The 24686-nt window shown below is 41.4% G+C and overlaps 1 long non-coding RNA gene across 1 annotated transcript in view; it reads right to left on the bottom strand.

Annotated features, from left to right (window-relative positions):
• LOC122492654 overlaps positions 1–24686 on the bottom strand; it is a 123286-nt gene that overhangs the window by 93062 nt on the left and 5538 nt on the right. The window contains exons 2-3 of the long non-coding RNA XR_006299725.1: positions 15260–15331; positions 231–348 (exon numbers count right to left, since the gene is read on the bottom strand). This is a non-coding gene — a long non-coding RNA (uncharacterized LOC122492654). The remainder of the gene's footprint in view (positions 1–230; positions 349–15259; positions 15332–24686) is intronic.

Below are 24686 nucleotides of genomic sequence, written 5' to 3' on the forward strand. Positions count from 1 at the left end.
GGGGACAATATATAGCTTTCTCTTTCTCTCTCTCTCTCTCTCTCTCTCTCTCTCTCTCTATATATATATATATATATATAGTTGTTATAGTTATAGTCATAGTTATAGTTATAGTCATAGTTATAGTCATAGTCATAGTTATGCACATATACATGGATGTTTTAAATAAAGTTAGTTTGGATCAGAGAGCTGCACACAGGGAGCGGAGCTCAAATCTGAGAGTGACTTACCCTTGGCCTCTGGCAATAATGAGGAACAGTGAGCTTGAGGGTTTTAGCAGGTTCGTCTCCTTGTCCCATAGTCTGTTAGCAGTCAGCATCAGATCTCCTTCTTCATCACCAAAAACTGCTAAAAAGGAATAAAGAAGACACTTTAGTTGATGCAAACAAACTTTATTTAAGACTGCAGGAAGTTAGCAGTCTCCATTCTCAAGGGTCTAGAGAACACCAACAGGAGGCTAAAACAAGAAGCCTTTATAAGATAAAGGCACGAAAGAGACAACAGAGAATATCTGGCTGGCCGGGGCCACATACCCAACCGTGTTTGGGTGAGAAGATCCAGAAGTGGCCTGGAATTTGGGGACTGACTGGTTACACCACAGACTTACTGGCTAAACGTGGGGTCTCTACAGGGACTCAAAAATCATCTAAGTTTTCTTTCGGTTTGCTGACGCGGCACTCGGGGTGACAGCGGCCCCATCTCAGGCCTGGAAAATTATTTCCACACCTATTAGAAGATAAACTTGGGCATATGAAAATTTTAAGAGTTGATTGAAGCAAGACCCGCAGGGGCTAGATGTGCAGGGAAAAGGTGTACAGGGAGAAAGTGCAGAAGCAAAGAAAGAAAATTGTTTGGCTAGGGCTTAAAGCTTAGTTGTCTTTTAGTGATTGGTTGTCCTTAGTATTTCTCTGTTGTAGCCTAAAGCATTTACAGGCTTGGAGTGGGGTCTGCCCAGGGGCTGCCGTGGTTAGAGCCCGCTCAGTCTGAGGGCCTCCTGGTGCGTCTAGTCTGATGGGCGTAAGGGCCAGCAGCCACCTGGCGATAGCAGGTGCTCGGTCAAGAGCGGCTGTGTTTACCGTTGCTTTGCTAGCGACAGTGTCATCATCAATGGCAGCAGCGTCTTGATGGAAGATGACTAATTAAATGCTAAACTGAGTTTCAGATATACCGGGAACATGAAACAGGGTGAAAAGCGGGAGGAGGGTGGTTTCAAAAAGCTTCAGACAGACCCAGCTCCTAGGCTGGCTCTGTCGTTACTTGTAGAGCCTGGGAAAGGGGCTTCATCTTTCAAACCTCTTATTTAACATGAGAGTAGCAGGTGTATTTACTTTACAGGACTTTTGTGAGGCTTAAAGGAGACTTCAGGTGCAGTCCTTAGTATCATTTGTGGTTCATAATTAAGTGCTCAAATAGTGTTAGCAATTATTAACATTATGGCATGTTATTATTCAGTCTCAATGAAGGACCATCCTCACAAGGGAACCCTAAATGTCTGATCCATTATAAGTGGGGGAAATAGGATTTAAAAGGGTCATCTGAAATCTCTTACAAAAGAACAAAAGCAATAAAATATGAATCGGTGGGCAGGAAAAGACACAAACACGCCCCGAAAGTACTGGCAGGTGAGAGGAAAGACTGAAGGACCAACGGCCGACACTCACTGAGGGCCAGGCACCATTGTGAGCACTTCCCAGATATTCATGTAGAGGGCCCTAATAATCTTGTCAGGCAGGTACTATTTGTGTCCCAAGTTTACAGATAAGGACAGAGGGGCCAAACAAGTAACGCATCCCAAGTCACACAACCAGCCAGGAGCACAGCAAAGACATGAAGCCAGAAAAATGCTCTGGAGTTTACTACTCAAAGTAGCTTCTCTTCCATACATGTTAAAAAGGTGTTCTCGAAAAGACCAGTGAGAAGCACTACTGGAAGGGGCACTTAGGAAAAAGGCAACGCTGAATCCTCGTATCAGTCACTGTCTTTGGGAAAGGTACAGACACGGAGTTAAGGGCAGGCCAAGAACCCAGTATACACGGCTTCAATAATTCCACCCTGGGGAATGACAAAAGTGTATCATCCTACCAGTAAAACACGAAGTAAATGTACGAAGTTAATTGGAGATGTAAATCAAGTGATAAGGGCCTGAAGGAGAAAAGGCAGTAAGATTGTATTTCCTTCACAGATGCCACTTTGGCCCAGGAATCCAAGTATGCCAGAGTCGGCACGCACTCAAAGATGGTAACTGAACATGTCATTTTGGACAAAAAGCACACCCTGCCTCCGTTCTGGGGCAACGATGGAGTGGAGTTTCCCAGTTGTTGACAGCAAGAAACACCCTGCCTCTCACCTGCTCCAACACACAACATCAAATCCTAAATATGTTCCAGTGTGAGGTCTCCATCCCTGCTACGCACAACCTGACCTTGACTATCTACTGAAACAAACAAAAACGACAACAATGCAAAATGTAACCACTTTTCCTCTAAACTTTCTTATCAACATTTTACAGCTTCATGAAGTCTTCACCATGATAGATTCTTGGGGCATAATGATTTACTCACTAGCTATCATGGTAAGATCTCAACCACTCAAATTGTCACCTGCCAGACTTCAGTACCTGACCTTGACTGCCCACCTGCTTGTACTCACCAACCTTTATCTCACATTTTCCCTTGAGCTCCTCTCTCCAGCTTATCTCTTAACTCAGGCAAATGGAAACCAAAACCTTCCCTCAAGTGAGCAAGCGAGCGACTGTCCTGACAAGACCTCCAACCAGCCCAGACCATGTTGACCAGTTTGAGCTCAACCCCTTACTCACACCTGAGCCAATGGACCACGGTGTCACCTCTAGAAAGACTGACAACTACCTCTACTCACTGCAATACTAAAATCTCCGCCCAAGGAGGAGCACAAGTCTCATTACATAACACACAGCGTGTGTGCAGGCAGGTTTCCCTAGGACATACGCACGACCCTATGTCTGCGTCTACAGATGATGACGAGGCTCCCCTATCTAAATATCCCTCCTAACCCCAAACAAAGGAACCCATTCCCTGCCCAGAGAGCCAGGGCTTTGGAAGTCATTGCCTTACTTGTTGCATATAAATTTTACTTGGTGTGACATCCACACCTGTTGTATCTGTGTCTTACCAAGGAGCAGACTCATGTTGGTTCCATTACAAAATCTACCTTTATCACGCTCCACGAGTTGAGCCCCAAGAGTAACAGTCAAGTTCAACTCCTCTATGTACAGTTTTGCGAGAAGAGCATTCTTCTAGTAAAAATTCAGTGGGCAGACACAAGTATAAATTTGAATACAGAATGTAGATTTGGCAATGTTTGTCAAAAAGACTTAAATTTTTGCTTACAATTTGATCCAGAATCCCTAGCTCTCATAACAATTGTAAGGATATATACATTTTGTGCAATGACGTTTATCGTATGAGTGTTCATGAGGAAAAAATCATGACATCAAAAATTAAATATCCAATGACAAGAGACAGTTAAGTAATCTATAATATATCCACCAAATGTAATAAGATGCCCTCATTAATAAGATGTTGCAGAGGAAAGTTTAAGAGCAATGTCATAGAGGGGTGTCTAGGTGGCTCAGTCGGTTAAGCATCCGACTTTGGCTCAGGTCATGATCTTGCAGTCTCTGGGTTCAAGCCCCAGGTTGGGCTCTGTGCTGACAGCTCAGAGCCTGGAGCCTGCTTCGGATTCTGTGTCTCCCTCTCTCTTGCTGCTCCTCCCCCACTTGCACTCTGTCTCCCTCCTTCTCAAAAATACAGAAACATTAAAAAAAATTTTTAAAGGAAAAACCTCATGGAAATGGTTCTTAATGCATTTATCACATACAAGTGCACAGAAAAAGGACAAAGAAGATATTGTAAAACCCAAGAGGTAACAGATTTTCATTTTTACACCTTTATTCATTTTCATTTTTTTTTAAATTTTTTTCAACATTTTTAATTTATTTTTGGGACAGAGAGAGACAGAGCATGAACGGGGGAGGGGCAGAGAGAGAGGGAGACACAGAATCGGAAACAGGCTCCAGGCTCCGAGCCATCAGCCCAGAGCCCGACGCGGGGCTCGGACTCACGGACCGCGAGATCGTGACCTGGCTGAAGTCGGACGCTTAACTGACTGCGCCACCCAGGCGCCCCATATTCATTTTCACTTTTTACATTTGTGTCAGTGAACTTTTGCAATAATAGAAAAAGTTTCTTTCCAGGGCGCCTGGGTGGCGTAGTCGGTTAAGCGTCCGACTTCAGCCAGGTCACGATCTCGCGGTCCGTGAGTTCAAGCCCCGCGTCAGGCTCTGGGCTGATGGCTCGGAGCCTGGAGCCTGTTTCCGATTCTGTGTCTCCCTCTCTCTCTGCCCCTCCCCCGTTCATGCTCTGTCTCTCTCTGTCCCAAAAATAAATAAACGTTGAAAAAAAAAAAAAAAGAACGAAAAAGTTTCTTTCCTTTTCCTTTTTTTTTTTAATTTAAAAATTTGTTTCCAGTCCTAGGAGTCCCAGAAGGACGAGGTCAGTGTCCCCGAGGCCTAATGCTGACAAGCAGAGACAGGATGGAACAGGGCATGTGTTGAAGACCACGGCCCACCTTACAGCGTTTCCTTCCCCACGTTTTGTTTGCCATTTTGCTGTTGTGAAACGCAGCATGTCATGTTCCCCAGCCAGATGTATATCACATTCTAGAACTCTCGTAAAGCCCTGGGCCCTGCACACCTTCTTACCTGTGAGCTGGGATGGATCCTATAATGAAAAAAACCCACAAGGACATCCTTGGCTTTTCTTTCCTTAAACCTCTGAGCCTAGGGAAGCACTGCCCAATCAACTCTGAATATTAACGGAGACGTTCCATATTTACGCCGTACCTATGCTCACCACCAGATTGCTCTGTCCCTGCAGGTCTGAAATGTGGCTAGTGAGACTGAGAAACTGAGTGTCCCTGTCACTTGGGTTTTATTAATGAAATGTGCGTAGCCATGTGCGGCTGGAGGCTACTGTGGCCGACAGTGCAACACTCACGTGGTCAGGAAGAGCTGGCGGACGTTTCCTGTTCTGGATTCCACTTTGGACCTTTCCAGCTCTTCCAGGTTAAAGTCCCTACACAACATTTACCTGCTCGCTTATTCATTTGCCTCTATGAATTTTACCAAGCATGCATCGTATGCCAGTCTTGGTACTGAGATCTATCAACCCAGGAGCCAACAAGATGGCCGTGGCCCCTGTTCTCACAGGACATACAGTTCAGCAGAAATTTTATTTTCTTGCTCCAAACTGCATGTCCTGTGATTTGTGTCACAAAAGGCCACCAAGACCTAAAAGATGGGCTCTGGTACATCAGGTTACTCGCTGTGTGCTGTGCTGAAATTATGTGTTTAGGGGCACCTGGGTGGCGCAGTCGGTTAAGCGTCCGATTTCAGCCAGGTCACGATCTTGCGGTCCGTGAGTTCGAGCCCCGCGTCGGGCTCTGGGCTGATGGCTCAGAGCCTGGAGCCTGTTTCTGATTCTGTGTCTCCCTCTCTCTCTGCCCCTCCCCCGTTCATGCTCTATCTCTCTCTGTCCCAAAAATAAATAAACGTTGAAAAAAAAAAAGAAATTATGTGTTTAGAAGTGTATTCAATTGCATCAGCTCTCATCCACGGTCCCTTTTTCTCTACTGGGTGCTTGAATCTTCCAAGATCCATTCATTACAGTGAAGGGTAAGTGTTCTCCTATCTGAATTTCTCTTTCTGAGACGACAGGGATTGCTTGATTCTTCAGAGCGCAAGGCCTTGCTCATCTGAGAAAAAGGGGACTGGACATAAAGGGCAAAGACACTTCTTTCTGCCGTTGGGAAATAAAAGAACTTTCCTACTAGCTAAAAGGCACAGAAGAAAACCCTATATATCTTCAAATTCAGTTTCTTTTGGCCCTTCATTATGTCTGGATCGTTGTACTAGGTATTTGAGGTGACCAAAGATCCGAAAGACTTGGTCCCGACCTTCCACAGAACCCCATTTGTGTAGAATCCAGGGGAAGTCGCCATGTGCATCTGCTTTCCTAGAAAATGTAATTCCAGCAGTCCTCTTACAGCATTTCAAAGGAAGTGAAAGGGAACAAAACTCGGGGGCAGGGCAATTTTGTGTTCATCTTTCCATTTAAGACAAATATAAAGGAAGGACCTGACATGTCTCTAAAACTATGCCCAGCCCCACAGCAAAGATGGTAAAACTATAGTCATTTAAAGGAGATTAGGAGATTAAAACTTCCTTAGGTTTACATGTAGTTTATGTGTCTTATGGATATAAAAGTATTAAATAAAAACTGTAACTAGTACTCAGGGTTCTCTAGAGAAAAAGAACCAATAGAATATATATATTCTCTCTCTCTCTCTCTCTCTCTCTCTCTCTCTGTGTGTGTGTGTGTGTGTGTATAAAGAGAATATGTATATATAAAGAGAATATATATATATACACACACACAGAGAATATACATATACAAAGAGAATACACACACACACACACACACACACACACACACACAAATAGATTTGTCTTAAGGTATTGGTTCATGTAATTGTGGAGACTGAGAAGTTCCCTGATCCTCAACCTGCAACGTAGAGATCCAGGAGAGCTGGGGTATAGGTCCAGTCTAAGTGCAAAGACCTGAGAACCAGCTCTGAGGACAAGAGAAGACCCATGTCCTAGCTCAACAGTCAAGCAGAGAGCAGATTCAACCTTCTTCAGCCTTTTTATCGCATTTAGGCCCCAAACCAATTGGGTGGCATCCATCTATGCCGGGGACACTCTACCTCCTCAAATGCTAATCTCTTCCCAGAACACCCTTACACACACAGAGAGAAAGAGTATTTAATCAACCGTCTGGAGACCTTAATGCCTAGTCAGGTTGATTGACCTACAAAATTAACCTCCACAGACTCTTCCCAAGAGGGAGGCCCCCCTATATGGCCTTTACGAGTCCTCGAAATGTGACCCGTGTGGCTGAGGATTCTGCGTTCCATTTGTACAGAAAGGGCATGGTAGTGCCAGAGAGTCTGGGTTCAAATCCTGCGATTCCCACTGTTGGCAAATTTTTGAGCCCTCCGTCAGCTTCATTTTCCTCATCCATAAAATGGAGACAAAACCTACGTCATGTGGATGATGCAAACATTGAAGATAATGTCTGAGCAGGGACTACCACGGTGCCTACTTGTAACCGGCACCTAACACATTCTGGATGGATCTGGGGATAGTTTTTGAGGGAGTAGTTATTGCTAAATTAAAGTCAACAAAGCTTCATAAGGTAGCATCAGAAAGTAGTTCTTCTCCAACACAGGGCAATGACGATGCTGTCACATGGTGTGAAGAACAAGGTAGATGGCACATGGCTTTCTCAATGCTTGTTGGCTGGGACCAAAAGAGCATCAAGCAGTGAATCTTTCTCTGGAGAGAAGACGGCCTGCAATGAATGCAATCTTAAATAATCCTAGTTACAAGCCGCTTGGTCTTTTCTGTATCTTTAGTGGTGTCTCAAACTGTCTCCTACCCCCAGGGAAGAGAGAACTCCACAACCATCAAGGCCCAGCCTGAGGCATCAATGTTGGCTGGCACCACCATCTCCATTTACATGTCCCAGGAGATAAGCCGAGAGAGTGCAGGCAGCCTGGCGTCCTGCCATTGTTTCTCGGAAGTGAGGCTGGGAAAGCAGGTGCTTCCTGCTGGGCGGTGCCACGAGGGAACGTTCTCTCTAACCTGGACTGCCACTTGCCCCTGTTGTTAGCAGCAGCGACTCACGAGGACACTCTTCCTAACCACATTTCCCTTGTCATCATGTCTGTTCATTTACCAAGAAATGATGCGATGTCGCCATTCCGGGCTGTCCCTGTGAAGTGTATTAGCACTGGAGGTCACTGTTGTCCCATGCAAACCCAACACTGCTGTGCCTCTTCCTCGGTGATTTTCAGAATGGCCCGGGGACTCAGGCAAGGGTTAATCACGTCCTCAGGCAGAACCACATGACACTCCTCAGGCAGCCTGCACTGGTGTTGCTACTTTCAGATTCCAAATCTAGTCCATCCCAGGAGCAACAGTCCAGGTAAAAGGCCAGGGAACCTCGGAGGCACAGAACGTACATAGATTTACCCTCCACTCAGATTACTAGAAAGGTCTATTTGTGAGCAAGAAATTCTGTGCTTGCTGTGTATTTCCTGAAAACAACACCAATAACTTAATACCCTAAAGATACACCTGAATCAGAATGAATGACATCATCATCCTGTGAAAGAGTTCCAGAAGCATTTCTTCAATAAATGAGGCACAAATATTAACTATCGCCTCTTAACCTGGCTACTCCATTACGAAATAACAAGTAATCCAGGCTATTAAAACTCTCAGGCTGACCTTCTAAACTGCTCTCGGACATAAGCAAACACAGCAGGAAGCGCATTTTAGGGCAATTACAGGCACAACTCAAGTATTTACTGGACACAGCATTGTAAGAGAACAATCTTTTTGGCATTTCCGAGGGAACCGTTCAATCCTGCCACAGTGGTGGCCCATCAGTGGTGGGAAGAGACCATTTGCCCCTAAGGGTGGAAAATAATTTTGCAGTGCAAGTTAGGGAGGGATGGCATTTCTTCCTCTACTACATCCAAAGCTGAGTGAGTGCGCTACAGCATTTTCCCCCATGATTTCCTCGTGACAATGCTGTGGTTACGTTAGCAGGGGGTGGAAAACTGATAAGTGTAATTGCTGAATCACAGGATGTATAGGATGTAAATATTTGGAAGGCAATTAAAAACCATTTGCCTCCTTAGCTTCTTAAAATAAAAGGCATGACTGAACAGCAAATGAGTGGAGATTTTTTAAAAAGTAGATGAGATTGTAAGACAAGAATATGAAATGATTTATTGAACATTCATTTTGAGGTTCGGTCTAATGTGAATGGAGGAGGAAAAGAGAAAGATGCTGTGGATCAGGAGAAATGTGTCATCAAATAACTAAAACTAACTTGCAGGAGACTCCCCCCAGGTCATAAACGATCACAGCCTGTGGGGCTGTCAATTACCTTCTCAAGCAGGGGCACTGTTTTGCAGGGGCAGGGGCGTGTCTAACTGCTAAGTTGCCCTTGTAACAAGCTGTGGGGTTTGCCTCATTCATACTGTAGGACGGCAGTTAAAATAACCAAGTCAATACACCAGCATCCAGTAATGACAGTTCTTCTGAACAAATAGCTTTTCTTCTCTACTCTTATCTGATTCACATGTAAAGATGTCCAATGTCTCGTTCTATATTCGAAGTAACATTTTGATATTTGACTGCATCCGTTGAGTTTATAACATGCTAATCTTTACTGCCAGCAGAGATGGTATAAAGATTACATTACACATACGCAGACCATGTTGGGTTTGCATAAGGCAGTAACGAGGAGGTTTAAACAGTACTCAGGTACTCCTAGAGCAAGTTTAAAATTGGCACACTACAGGTTAGATGCACAAAAAGAGTAATTTATTATGTTCTACGAGGGGCCTCATTTTGCCTTCGATCCTCTATTTCTCTGATTAAAAATAAAACACATTTTATTTATTATCAAAAACCCTAAGATTTGATGATGAAATCTGATGATGAATGGTAACTTTGACTCTTGTTAGGTTAAAAAGGCTCTTGGGTTAATTCAGTCTCTTAAATCCTTAACCTATCTAAGGACATGCAATCTCGTGAGGACACGGAAAGGGAACTTGGATCCACATGTCACACTCTGCTAGCCCTGCCGACTCTGACCGAGGAATAACCGATGGGTCTTGGCATCCACGGGTCTCTCCTTTGCCCACACACTTGCCGGCCTGTCTATGCATCATGGTGCTGAGGTCTGGCCTGTCAAGGTAGACAGCGTGACTGCGCCCAGGGAGCTCAACAGACTCCGTGTGCTGGTTAGGCTCCACACTTAGAGTCTTTCTGGCTGTGTAGATTCTCTGACAGTTGGTGGCCTTTTCTTGGGGATCTCTGACTTTGCACGGGTTTTCTCACCCTGAGCTGTGGTGACTTTCTGGCAGTTAAGCATAATTTCATTTAGTTCTGCTTCCTTTCAATTCTCAGCCACCTTCTTCCTTCACACAGTCATTCTGGGACATGGGGACCTTTTCCATGTCACGTAGGGGCTGCAGGTTGGGTGCTCGCTGCCCCAAGTCTACACATCTAGACCCTACCTCTGCCTGTACCGACCCGACACGCTGATGTCATGTTGCATGAAGCAAAGGGAAGCAGAGCAGAAACTTGGTTCCCCTCGCTCGATCTGGAATCCCAATGAGAGTTTCTATCCTGCTGCCTTTCCTTTTTCCCAACCCTCCCCCCAAGGGCCTCTGGGGTCATCCTCACTCACCTAGGTCGCTTGGTTTTTACAGCCTCTCATTTCCTAATCTCAGAGGTGGAAGAGCTTTCTACTCCCATCTCTACCTGAAAAGAAACGTGCTTTAACATATACTTTTTTCATAGAATTGGAGAGCAAAGTTCTCTGCCTTGATCTCAAGTCCCATTCTTGATACAAGAAGGAAGTTTTAGGATTTAAGAATCTGTTTTTTCCCCTCACAAAATCTTGACTTCGTAGATACTGTTTTGCTCTGAACCAAAACAAAAACAAAACAAACAAAAAACCTTGAATTTGAAACTCCAAATTGAGCATGACTTCATTCTCTATTGTACCCATTGAAGCAATACAAGCAATCGATTCTTGCTTTGAGAGTTATAAGGCAACAAAATTTGGGGAAAATACTTTAAAAAGCAGCCTAATGTCTTTAAAAAAATATCATTTCAGTTACATTTCTTGTTCAAAGACTCTCAGGGGCACCTGGATGGCTCAGTTGGTTGAGTGTCTGACTTTTGGTTTTGGCTCAGGTCATGATCTCATGGTTCATGAGATCAAGACCCCAAATTGGGCTCTATGCTGACAGTGTGGAGGCTGCTTGGGCCCCCCTCTCTCTCCCTCCCTCCCTCCCTCCCTCTCTCTCTCTCTCCCCCCCTCCCTCCCACCTCAAAATAAATAAAGATTTAAAAAAAAACCCACACAAACTCTCAGTAACTGCCAATGCTTTTTGAACCCACACAAAGGTACAAGGCACTAAAAGCATTTACAAAACCCTTCCAGGCTTCCCTCTCATGTCTGTGTGAGACAGGAAGAGACTTAATGATTCTAAGGTAAAAGACTCACAATAATGAAGAGAAATTGCCAAAAGGTGGATTTTGCCCAATCTAGTAGAGTCCCATGTAATGTCAGAATCAGGTTCTGAAATTAGTACTTGAGGTAAATTCTACATTTATAAAAGTTATCTTTGAACATTCCTTAAGTTACCCACAAATACATTACACTCTTAACAACTGTCAAAAAATACTATCTTTGGGTTAGCCCGATAACCGGTCTTACTCCGGAAATAAGGTATGTTGTATGAAAAAGATCTTTAAACTGTGTAATCCTAGTCAGTGATGGTCACATCACGGGTCAAGAAAACTGTTACTTCTCTGCCCTTTTCCACAGGATGCAGAGTTTAAGCTGCCTCGGTTAAATGGGATTATGATGTGACTCCACTGGTTGAAAGGACAGGTCCTGATAAATGTTGCTATTTGACAATGATCCGGGGTGTGAATATGCCATCAGTGATCAGGTGTGAGATGAGAACAGATAACAATATTTGCTTATCTCTGTGCTAGGCACGCCATCACATTAACCCCCCCAATAACCCCAGGAGATAACGTATTATTATCTCGATTTGAAGAAAACCTAGAGGTAATATTCAGAGAGATGCGTATCTTCTTTGGCATTAAGTGATCAGCCTAGACAAGAGGCAAAATATGTTCTCTTTAAAGGACAGTAATCTTAGAACTGTACATATTCTGACCTAAAAAAAATCAGAAAATGGGGAGATTACCCTAAATAGCAAAATATGAATATTTACATGAAAACCGTTGCAAAAATACTTCCGCTAGAAAAGAAAAAGACCTGTATTATTCTCTTGCTTAGAATTCTAATATAAAATAATTCATGAAATTCCTGAGAGCATTCAGAATTGAATAGGTGTATTTTCTACTTGATGGATTTCTATTGTTTCCACATGTATACACCAATTAAAACAATTTCAGACTTAATTTGATATAACATAACATTTCAGTTTTGCAGAGCATGTTTTTAACATTAGACTTTGTCCCTCTGTGCATGCTAATCTTCAAAAACACTTTCTAAATCAGTCCTTGCCTGATAAATATGTCCATTTGCTTTAGTTTTTTGACTCATGTTCCATAATAATTCTGATTTTTTTTTTTCTGAGCCATAAATTGGAGGCACGGGAAGAGTGAACCTACTGGGTTTTCTTTCCTCTTTGTAAGTTTACACGAAGGTGAGGAGACATGTCTCTCATTAAGTAGATAGTAACTCCTTAAAGTTTTTGGAACCAGATGGACGAAATGATAACCTCCCTGTTGATTAGAATGTCTGATTCCTTCTAAGAGACCCTAAAGGAAGCCAATTAGCATCAGCAGATGTGTGTGCCGTGGGGAAGAGGAAGGAAAAGAAGGCAGTAGTAGCTTTTCGGGAGACGTGGCTGGAAAAAAGATAAGACCGCTGGTGAAGGGGGACACAGGGGCTAGGCTTTGTTTAGAAAGTCAAAGGACACGGCGCAGCACTGGGGTGGTGGAGGGGGGAATGCGGAAGGGCAGTCCCAGATTTGAGGGATTGCTGCTGGGTATGGAAATAATGGGGATACTACACACCCAGGTGTCTGTCAGGAGTTAATGCCTAAGAGGTATGAGAAACCAGGAAAGCCCTCTGCTATCACGATGTCTTTCATTCTGAGACTGTACTCTGGAATCAAACATTGTAAGGATGTTAGATCAAAATATGGCTACAAAATTTTTCAGGGCTCAGCCCAGCTCCCCCAAAATTCTGAGCACAGCCCAGGCCAGCGCGGCTCAATACAAGTTTAATGAGAGCCATGGGGGCAATTTAAGATTTTATAGTAACAACAAAACAAGAAAAAAGAAACAGGAGAGATTAATTTTAGTATTATACTTTAACCCAATGCCTAAAATATATTATCACTTCAACAAATAACCAGTATTTTAGAGTATGAATGAGGTACTTTACATTCTTTTCCTGGTACTAAGTGTTTGAAATCCTGGTATGCAAATTAAACTTACAGGCTACAGCACATATTCCATGGGAGCTAAATTTTTACTGGGAACGTATGACCTGTACTTAGATTTCATAAAATTTATAGTCGAAAAAACAGATTCACATACCTAATTTCCAAACATCCTTAGATGTTTTCCAATAACTGAGGCAAGTAACAAAAAATCATTTCTGTTAATATTCACATCCACATTGACAAGACTGATTCATCGTTCCTTAGAATAACCGCTCTGTCTTTGAAGCAAAAGTAGCTCAGTTTCTAACTACATCTACCACATTAAGTAAAGTTGTTAACTCTTGTGTCAGCTCAATATTATCAACATCAAATTCAAAGAATTTCAGAGGTTGAAAAGCAATTCTAAAACTTTATCAATATCAAGAGTGTTCCTCAAATTTTTCTCCTACTTCTTGCAGACAATTTACATAATGTTGGTAATTACAATGAAAACTCTCCTGTACACTGATCCAGATGAAAACGGTGTAAAGTAATTAGTATTGATTTATACTATGAACAGTTTCAGTTTTGACATAAATTCTTGTACCTGCCTAGCTAGGTTGCAAACACTTCCTTTTCTTAGAACTTCAAATTTTGCCTATTTTTCTGCAGTGTGATAGAAGTGAGAAAACATAAGTTCCACTGCTGTTTTTCATCTCTATTTCTTTTTGTTTCAAAATATCTTTATATGGAGGTAACAATACGAGAAATCTTTGTAAAATTCCCCCATGACTCACGTAATGAGCAGTAGCAAAGAACACAAGATTTAATGAATCCATCGTCTTTGCTTTCAATAGTTCCATAAAATAGTTCATGATCTTCGAATATAAGTATATCGATGGTCTTTAAGTTTAAATTTGAATGACTTCAACAACTGCATTCATGACACTTTTAAGACCCTCAGAACAGAGTGCAAATATCTCCAATGTGCACCTTACAGTCGAATGAAGCTATAAGGAAAGCATCAGTCTCCTGCTTTAAAAATTCCAATGTATTAAAATTTTTGACCTAATGTAACTAGAATCTATTAGGAGAGAAATTGATTTTTTGAAACCTATTTAAAATTCTTCTTGACAGAAGTAAGAATCCAAACAATGTACGACACAGCTTAATTTTCTAGGTCATGAGTTGCTAATAGTTTGTGTGTGTGTGTGTGTGTGTGTGAACTTGGAAGGCCTTTTGAAACAAACTGTAACTAAGGTATTGTGAGTAATATCTCATATTGCATGACTCATCTAAACCTAAAGAAAATATTTCCATTTCTCAGATTTTCAACCAATTGATCTTTAATATTTTTAAGAATTTGTGTTTTACTGGTAATTGTTTGACAGTTTCATTGAAGATCTTTTTTATCAAATATATTTTTTAACCTTTTTCTTATAACTAACAAAATTGCCGTAACAGAAATAATGACTTCTTTTACCATCTAAACATGATTTTTTGTGTGCAAGTATCCATTTTATAACTTGTCAAGGTTACAAGCTCAGCTCCTATTAAAAATCATTTAAAATGTGTTTTTTAGACATTTAATTATCAGACTTACTATACATTTGCTAAAAACATCTCTGAACATTGGTTTTTTGGATCTGCCCAACAAAATGTAATTGCCTCGTATTGTTACATCTGCACATATATTCAAGTTTGTTTGTTTGTTTACCGTTCCCATCAAAATGCTAGTTCTTCCTTTCCAACGGACTTTGCATCAGATATATGCCTTTATTTTAAATTTGAAAAGCACTAAAAATAAATTAAGTGTAGTTTGATTAAAATATTTTAATCTAATTACCAGTTACAATTTACATAGGTATTACTGTAACTCGCAGTGCCTAAATAAAAAGCTCACATAAATACATTCCAAAAATCATCGCAACTGAGTCAATCGACACTGATTCAACTGACGGTCCATGTGTTCGTAGCACCAGGAAAGATGTGCTATCAACACCTCCATGAGGATGCAGCCGTATCTTATGCAGTCCCATGGTTAATGTGCAATGAGTCTTACCAAAACTACAAAGCTGTGTTTAACAGAAAAATACTTTATATTGTTTCAGTGTTGAAGTTGAAATGAATTAAAATCAAATCAAATTCTTAGTCTTACCCGTTTCTCAGTCACATTTTCAAGTGCTCGCTAGCTGCTGATGGCTGATGGCTCTCAGTGAGTAGCACGGCCCTGGAAAAGAGAAAGTGCACGTCGTTTTATTTGTTTGTATGGTGGAGAAGGGCATGATTCTCAATTCTCTCCCCACCTACTATTGACTGCCTCCCTCAGCGTGGAGTTGATGGGACAGGCTTCCAGAACAGTTCGTTAGACCACGTCTGCTAATCTTTGACCGCTCACTGCCAAGAGTCCCCATGGTTGGTGTGGCTCTCTCTCTTGGACTTTGCCCCTACACTTTCTGCTCTTCTGCTTCCACAGGGAAAGTGACCCAGAATCCGGCCCCTTCATGCAGACCTGCCATCCTGAGCTCTCAGCTAGCCCAGGAAGAATAATTTAGACGTACAGATAAACTCATTTATTCCATTTTGCAAACCACTTGGCAGTAACAAGAGGGCCCTAAAAGAAGGCAGAAGGTCCACTTGGTGCTTGAGTTCAGATCATCTGTGAATGTCCAGTCTTCCAGCAAGTTCCAAATGGGGGCAGTTAGTAGGAGTCAACCCTAACAAAGGGGTGGGAATTAGTTTATCATCTGTTTGCCTCTTGTGAGTATCTCCTTCTCAGGAACTTCATGGAGTCAGAGTGATTAGACTCAGTAAATCCTAGATTTCCTAGCTAAATATCAGTTGATTGTAGCCCAACACCATGCATATTTCTAATAACTGCCATTTTACTTTAACCTTGAGTTGTACAGTGATCTTTGTGATAATGACCCTGGAGAAAAAAGAGGGAGTCCCTTTATTAACTTATATATACATGATACTTGGCACAGGATTATGTCTTTATTAAGACAATGATTTTTACTAATTGTAGTGACAAATTGACAAATTGTGAGGTTAATAGAAAGAACTGATGAAGATGTGAATTAATAATATTCCATGACTTGTCTTAAGCCAGAGTCAGAAAGGTCCCGTGAAGGGTCACATTTGATCTATAATCATCTCATACTGATGACTGAGGTTGTATGGTTTCTCATTCCACAATCACCCCAAGGCCTATTGTTTAACCCTCTTGCTCCCGAAAATAATTACGACGCCCTGAGCCACCGCTGCCACCTAGTGGTAATTAAAAAATGGGTTGATCCAGAAGCGATTCCCTCCTGTAACCTTTTCTTGTATTAATTCTGTCTTTCCATATCTGACTTCAGTGAATGTCCTCCATGCTAACTTTTATTACATACGCTGAATGGAATCTGATGTGGTGGTTGGGAGTCCACTTCTAGAGCTAGACTTTCAAGGTTCACCTCCTCACCCTCCCCAGCTCTGTGGCCTTGGGCAAGTTGCCTGTGTTTTTGTCTCTCAATATCCACATTTGTAAAATGGAGTAATATTAACACCTATCTCTTGAAGTTGTTTTGAAGAGTTAATTATACAGTTTATGTAAAGTGCTAAAATTAGGAGCTGGCATAGAGAAAATGCTCTAAAATGCCAATAAATAGCAGATGCTATATACACATATCCTTTTTCGTCCCTTTGTACTTCCCCTTTTTCTTCTCGCTTTGGCTCTTTTTCCATTTCTCTCAAGTCAACCTAAATCACATCTGACATGCTGTTATAATAAATAATTAGAGATATTGCCGTGTAAGAATGTACTTTGACATGAAGTTGGGTGTAACTAACACAACTTACAAACCTCTTGGCAATACTGTGAAGACCCATTCAGCGTCTCTGGTAAAATCCTCATTGGCTTCCTGTTCTACTCTGTTCAAGCTACCGTAACAAACCACCACTAACTGGTGGTGTAGAAACAACAGAAGTTTATTTCTCACAGTCCCAGACCAAGGAGCTGGGACATCCGGTGTCAGGGGAGAGCCCCACGTCCTGGTTCACGCACTGCTCTCCTCCTGCAATACGCTCACTGGTTACAGGGATGAAAGGGCTCTGTGGGGTCTTTATAGGGGCACCAATACCACTCGTGGGGGCCCCACTCTCATGACCTCATCATCCCCCAAGGCTCCACTTCTGTGTAAAATCACGGTGGGGGTTAGGATTTCAACATATGAATTTGGTGGGGGGATACAGACATTCAACCCATAACACTTTTTAAACTTCCTCTTTTTAAAAATCATCATCTATCAAGAAAAAATTTTCAAGTATATTTTTAAGTTTATTTATTTTTGAGAGAGAGAGAGGGAGAGAGAGAGGATGGGCAGAGAGATAGAAAGAGAGAGAATCCCAAGCAGGCTCCGCATTGTCTGCATAGAGCCCGATGTGGGGCTCGATCTGATGAATTGCGAGATCATGACCCGAGCTGAAACCAAGAATTGGACACTAATCAACTGAGACACTCAGGCACCCCAAAAATTTTAAATATTTTATTAGAATTTGTCAGGTGTTTTGTTTTTTTTTTTTACTTTATTTAACATTTATTTATTTTGAGAGAGAGAGAGATAGAGTATGAGCAGGGGAGGGGCAGAGAGAACGGGAGACACAGAATCTGAAGCAGGCTCCAGGCTCCCAGCGGTCAGCACAGAGCCCGACCCGGGGCTCAAACTCATGAGCCATGAGATCATGACCTGAGCTGAAGTTGGACGCACAACTGACTGAGCCACCCAGGCGCCCCTGTTGCTTTTTCTTTTTAATCAAATCAATGATTTAAAATTATTTGAAGTATGTGAAACATTAAATGAACACTTTCTTGCTCTACAACCTTCAATCCAGAGAGGAAGCAAAAATTCTCCTTGGCTCCATCCACCCCAATTCTACAAGTGGCCCTAGACACAGAGATTATCCCTTTCATGTATTTCCTTTAGGTCTTTCCCAAGCATTTCTTAAATGTTTGTTTATTTTGAGAGAGAAAGGCAGCAAGTGGGAAAGGGGCAAAGAGAGAAGGACAGAGAATCCCAAGCAGGCACCGCACTGCCCGTGCAAAGCCTGACATGGGGCTCTAACCCACAAACCGTGAGATCATGACCTGAGCCCAAATCAAGAGTCAGACAGTTAACCGACTGAGCCACCGAGGTGCCCCCCGCCAAACATTTTTTCATCACCTCCCTCAAATATTTGGAAAATTCCTAACTGACTCTGGACACTTCCACGCTGGTCATCCCCACACGTCGTATACAATTCGCTAACCCTGGGCTAGGGGGCTTACAAATGTCCCCAGGGGATGGATGGCAGGGAGCTGTTGTCTAACCCAGCAGATGTGCTGCCCAAGGCCCCTCTACCTTACTCCCTGGTCCCATCAAGAGGCTTTCTCCTCTTCAATGTAAACTCTAGTCTTCTAGCTCTTTTCTCTCTGGACCTGTTTTCCTAGTCTTGTGAGCAGAAACATGGTCTCTTGACATTTGGGAGCAGGAAGCAAAAATCTTCCCATCTTAGACTTAAGTCACCAGTTTCTTTAAACTTCTGCATCCCTGTGGACTGAGAGTACCCTTAAGGTTCAAGTGAGAGAAAGAGAAATAGAAATGTGTTGACATGTTAATCTGTCACACCTAGATTTATGCACATAAATATATACATATGGTTTTGTCTTACCAGTTTTTCACACAAATATCACCACTGTGTAGATATTATTTTTTAGACTTTTTAACAACCTTCTTGACATAAATTTGAAAATATTTATGGAGCATTATTACATAGAATAAGGAGTTCATGAATTAGGAAGTAAGTACTCTAGTGGTTAAGAATGTCTTTTTTTTTTTTTTACTATTTTTTAGTTCTAATGTGGTAAATTTAGCAATTTCCTTCAACTTTGCTATCTCTAAACATGTGCACTAACTTGCAAACTATTAACTTACAAATGAACCTTATCAAAATAATCTACTAATAAAGAGCTGACCTGTATTTGTGGAATTTTTTTAAACCTAGCTATTCTTACTTATTCCCTCAAAAAACTAATTGCCTTTAAAACCTCTCTTGCGGAAAGGCACCTGCTGAGATGAGCATTGGGTGTCGTATGTAAGTGATGAATCACTGAATTCTACTCCTGAAGCCAATACTGCGCCGTATACTAGCTAACTAAAATTTAAATAAAACAAACAAACAAAAACAGCAACAACAACTTCTCTTGTGGTATGGTTCCAAAATAACCCCAAAAATTCCTTTAAAATACACAATCATATTTTAAATATTTTGTGAGTGCCTTAAAATATAATTTGATCTTTCTACACAAAAATTTATATAAGGTGTTTTGTCATTGTCCCCTGTGGTAAATTGTATCTAAGGAGTTTTCCCACGCAGAGTTATTTGAAATCAAATGACTGCTTTGTCTAAATGAAAGTGGAATTAAGAGTGAAGCTGTATTACAGTTTATGAACCAATTAGAATATATATTTAATTCCTACTTCCTGCGCTCAGTGGTATGTACAGAGCAAGTAGCTGAAGAAAACTCATTATTATAGACAAATACTAACAGGCAAATTATGTTAAGTTTTAAACAACCTAGAAAGCTCACTACAATACTTTAGGGCATATAAAAGCCCACTACGTATAAAGCCCACTACAGTACTGTGTTTATCATGGACCCATTTTTCTTTTGCCTGAAATAATTCCCACTTTTTTATTCACAATGTATAGAACAAGTATTGATAGCTTTCCAACACTTCGGAACTTTCCTTTAAAATCAGTATTTGTAAATGACATATAACTGCCTACTGCAAGTGTAAACGTTTGTCAAACCAAAAATTTAGAAAATTTGGCTTTAGAAAATTTAATTCGGGGTGCCGGGGTGGCTCAGGGGGTTAGGCGTCCGACTTCGGCTCAGGTCATGATCTTGTGGTTTCTGAGTTCGAGCCCCATGTTGGGCTCTGTACTGACAGCTTGGAGCTTGGAGCCTGCTTCAGATTCTGTCTCCCTCTTGCTCTCTGCCCCTCCCCCACTCGTGCTGTCTCTCTCTCTCTCTAAAATAAACAAACATTAAAAAAATTTAATTCAACTGTACTTTTAAATATTTTTTAAAGGAAAGAGAAGTATGAATCAAGTGACTGACCCTTTAAATTGTATGAGGTTTTGGGGTGCGTGGGTGGCACAGTCGGTTAAGTGTCCGACTTCAGCCAGGTCACGATCTCGCGGTCCATGAGTTCGAGCCCCACATTGGGCTCTGGGCTGACAGCTCAGAGCCTGGAGTCTGTTTCCGATTCTGTGTGTCTGTCTCTCTCTGACCCTCCCCCGTTCATGCTCTGTCTCTCCCTGTCTCAAAAATAAATAAACATTAAAAAAAATTTTTTTTAATAAAATAAAATAAAATAAATTGTACGAGGTTTTTTTTTTTTAATTTTTTTTTCAACGTTTATTTATTTTTGGGACAGAGAGAGACAGAGCATGAACAGGGGAGGGACAGAGACAGAGGGAGACACAGAATCGGAAACAGGCTCCAGGCTCTGAGCCATCAGTCCAGAGCCCGACGCGGGGCTCGAACTCACAGACCGCGAGATCGTGACCTGGCTGAAGTCGGACGCTTAACCGACTGCGCCACCCAGGCGCCCCTGTACGAGGTTTTTAAGATGGAGGCAGGGAAGGAGATTTTACAGTAGCAATTGCTACGTTTGCCAATAATGATAGTAAATTGGGTTCTTTTTCTTATTAACATATCAGTACTTCACTATTCTTTAGCTTTCTAATAAACTCAATACTGCATTCAAAATATACAGGACAGTCAAAGGTTTGGGTCCCTTTCATTTCACAAAAGTCTTTGACCATCAACCTGAAAACTATTTATATAGAACAGATTTGGAGAAAACCTTCTCAAGTACAAGGGGCCACATCTACACTACAGGCACATCTTCCAGCATCAGAAGGTTGAGCACAAGTAGGGTGGGAGAGAGGAAAGGATGAAAGAACACAAGAAATATTGTTTTGTGTCAATTTGTTTTTCTACTAATGTAGCACTGAAAATACCACTGCACTTACAGTGGTCAAGAAAATTATGTTTGGGTTAGTCAGTAAATTGGACATTCATCTGGGATATGAAATCACCCACTTTGTTTATTTTTATTTTTTATTCTTGGCACAGTTAGCACTTGGCCAGCATCTCCCGATGTGGTCACGGGGTAAGTACTTTCGTGATCTCATTTTTGCAATTACTATCTCTTGTTCCCAGGTAAGTGGTTAAAAAAAATGCATGCTGTGCATTTGTAGATCCTGAGTCTCTCTCAAGGGCTAACTGGTTTACATGCAGCTTTCTGTGGTTAGCCACTTAACGTGGAGGCTGTCTTTTACCTCATGATTCATGATTCATGGCACCCTTCTCACTATATTAGGTCTTAGAGCAATTGTTCTGGTGTGGTTGAGCATGTAATTATCTTCTCATCATTTCTGTTTTTGTCTCCCTTTCTGCACCATTCTGGGATCTTGCCAAGGTGACAGGGAAAATTTTAAATTAATGTAAAAGTTGTATCATCACCATAAGCTGAAGCAGCAGTGCCCAAAATCCAAACATTCACCAATCAGCTCTTCTGGAACTCTTGGATATCACGTAATGTTATGATATAAAGAATTTAAGTACACTTCTGTGGTCACTCTTTCCTATTTCCTTCCAGATATCAACATCATTGTAAAATAATGTAAGACTATGTACATCCAAGTATAATATAATTGGTCTTTTAAAATTTGACATTAAATCGGTCACTATTTAGTGATAATACACACGCACACACACACAAATACAACTCTCTGCTGAGTACTATGGAAGATATAATACTTAGAAAGATGACAGTCTTCACAGAGGAACATGGCGGTCAAGATCACAGGCAGTTCTTTGACTGCTAGGGACGGTCCCAGTCTCTGCCTCTCCTTTTCTAAAGAAGAAAAAGTCTGCCTCATATGATTGCTGGGGGGATTAAGTAACATTTGTTTAGCACCTAAACAGTGCCTTCAATATGAAAAGCATACTGTTAAGTACTATTACATTATCATAAAGCACGTCCATTGGCAAGTACTGAACTTCATGGGCTAGACCATGGGAGCATAGACATTTGGAAATCGAAGTCTTCTTGAGTGCAGTGATTGTCAAGAAAGCTTTTATGGCCTTTGGGCTGGGCTTTAAATGAAGCAAGAAGGGCTTAGGACAGAGGAAATTAAGAACAAAAGTAGAAGGTGGCTTATCATCAGGAACCAGTAAGACCCACTGGCCAAGGAAGAAAGGATGATGTGATAAGCTGTGCCGTGTGGGATTATATAAAGTGAAGGCAGAAAGTGGAACGTGTTGGATTTTTTGTACTTGCCAGTGTAGTTTTTGAATTTTTAATATAAACTGAGAAACTCTTGAGAAAGGCCTTTCCTTTTTAAGGAGAGCCTATTGTGTTTAAAATTGTGTTTTAAGGAGAGCCTATTGTGTTTAAAGGAGTTCATGGCCTGGAGACTCAATCCTGGAATCAGAGATCATTCCTACAGATTTTGATGGTCTTTGACTGGGACAACAGTCAACTTATCTCAACAACTGGCCTGCTAAGATGAGAACTATTTTAAGAGAACATGAGCTTTCTGAGAACACTGGCCTGAAAAGGACAGGAAGAGGGAAGAGCTCCTCTGAGGTGGGAGGGGGAGAACTACAGACAAAGTAGGGTCCCGAATATTCATGGATGCATTTGCACCATCACAGCGGTGGAGCCTAAAACAGAATGTGAGATCTGTAATAACTAACTTTGTAGGGCTTTCTTCATTCTTAATGTTTCACTTGTTTCCAAATTCAGTGCTTTTTGAAAAGAATACACCCTTATCCTGAGGAACCCTTTTGTACTGTTGGTGGGAATCCAAACTTGTGAGCCACTGTGGAGAACAGTATGGAGGTTCCTCAAAAAGTTTAAAAATAGAACTACCCTACGACCCAGCAATTGCACTACTAGGTATTTACCCAAAGGATACAAAAACGCTGATTCGAAGCATGTTTATAGTCGCATTATCAACAATAGCCAATTAGTGGAAAGAGTCCAAATGTCCATCAACTGATGAATGGATAAAAAAGATGTGGTACACACACACACACACACCGGAATACTACTATACTACTTGGCGATGAAAAAGAACGAGATCTTTGAAATCTTGCCATTTGCAACAACGTGGATAGAACTGGAAGGTATTATGCTAAGTGAAATTAGTCAGAAAAAGATAGGTATCATATGATTTCACTCATACATGGAATTTAAGAAACAAAACAGATGAACATAGGGTAAAAGAATGAAAAATAAGATAAAAACAGAGAGGGAGACAAGCATAAAAGACTTAAATATAGAGAACAAACTGCGGGTTGCTGGAGGGGAGGTGGGTGGGGGTGGGGTAAATGAGCAATGGGCATTAGAAGGGGACTTGCTGGGATGAGCACTGGGTGTTATACCTAAGTGATGAATCACTGGGTTCTACTCCTAAAGCCAAGACTATGCTGTATGTTAACTAAGTTGAATTTAAAAAAATAATAATAATATACCCTTATCCTCTTAAAATCTCAGAAGTACTGAAATCACCTCTGCACACTTCTTTTTAACTTTGGGTACAAACCAGACCCTATGGAGAGACAACATTCAGTACCTTCTTGCCGTCTGGGCACTGCCCGGCCTAGGTTAGGGCTTAATTCACCGCTAACTCAAGGACAGACCAGCGCATACCTGGAAGTCCTCCACTGAGTCAACAGCATACCTCACTAATGACTGGCTAGACAGGCTGGTGTTTCTTTAAAGTGCCAGCCATGTATACATCATTCTTTTCCTCCCTGAAACAGAGACACCCTTGTACAAATGTGGGCCAAGTCCAAACTCCATGTGATATGTGTCTTCTCTTATTCAAACATCCATTAGTTGGGTACAGTGGCCAAGAAGTCCTGGAAAATTATCTGACCCTCTACACATACTTAAGTCAGTTCTCTCCAAAGTAGATCAATGCACAGTAAATGGCAAGTAGCAGCATAATAGAATATGATTCAAAAAATAATAAACCAGCTTACCTGCTCAAAGCTCTCTTTTCAACTGACCTGAAAAAAGTCTGAGACTTCTGCCCACTTCTTACATGAAAGCATTAACTTCAGAAATATGTAAAAATGTGCTATTTAAAAGTATAACATGTCACCCATAATGACTTTAGCAGGATGAGGGACTGAGGGAAAAAGACAGGACAGGTTAATTTTGTTCTGACACATGGAAACGAGGATCTAGAGGATGATGAACTTTCCAGAACCTCCAGGACAGATCTGCCATACACTGAGGTCCCACAGAGAAACAGGAAGCTCCCCAAAAACATTTGGATGGGACAAGAATCAATAAAAACATATCGAGCTTATTGAGATGATCTGTGTTTATTTAAAAAAATTATATGTGGAATATATTTATAAAATATTATTTTGTCACTCCCAAAGCAGCAGACCTTTTGGATATAAATTGCTCTTATTTTGTACTGGTCCATGTGATGTCTGGACACCAAGTAAGATCTTATTCAAGAATGCA

This window comes from Prionailurus bengalensis, chromosome D2 (assembly GCF_016509475.1).
Source record: "Prionailurus bengalensis isolate Pbe53 chromosome D2, Fcat_Pben_1.1_paternal_pri, whole genome shotgun sequence".
In the NCBI taxonomy this organism is placed as follows: domain Eukaryota; kingdom Metazoa; phylum Chordata; class Mammalia; order Carnivora; family Felidae; genus Prionailurus; species Prionailurus bengalensis.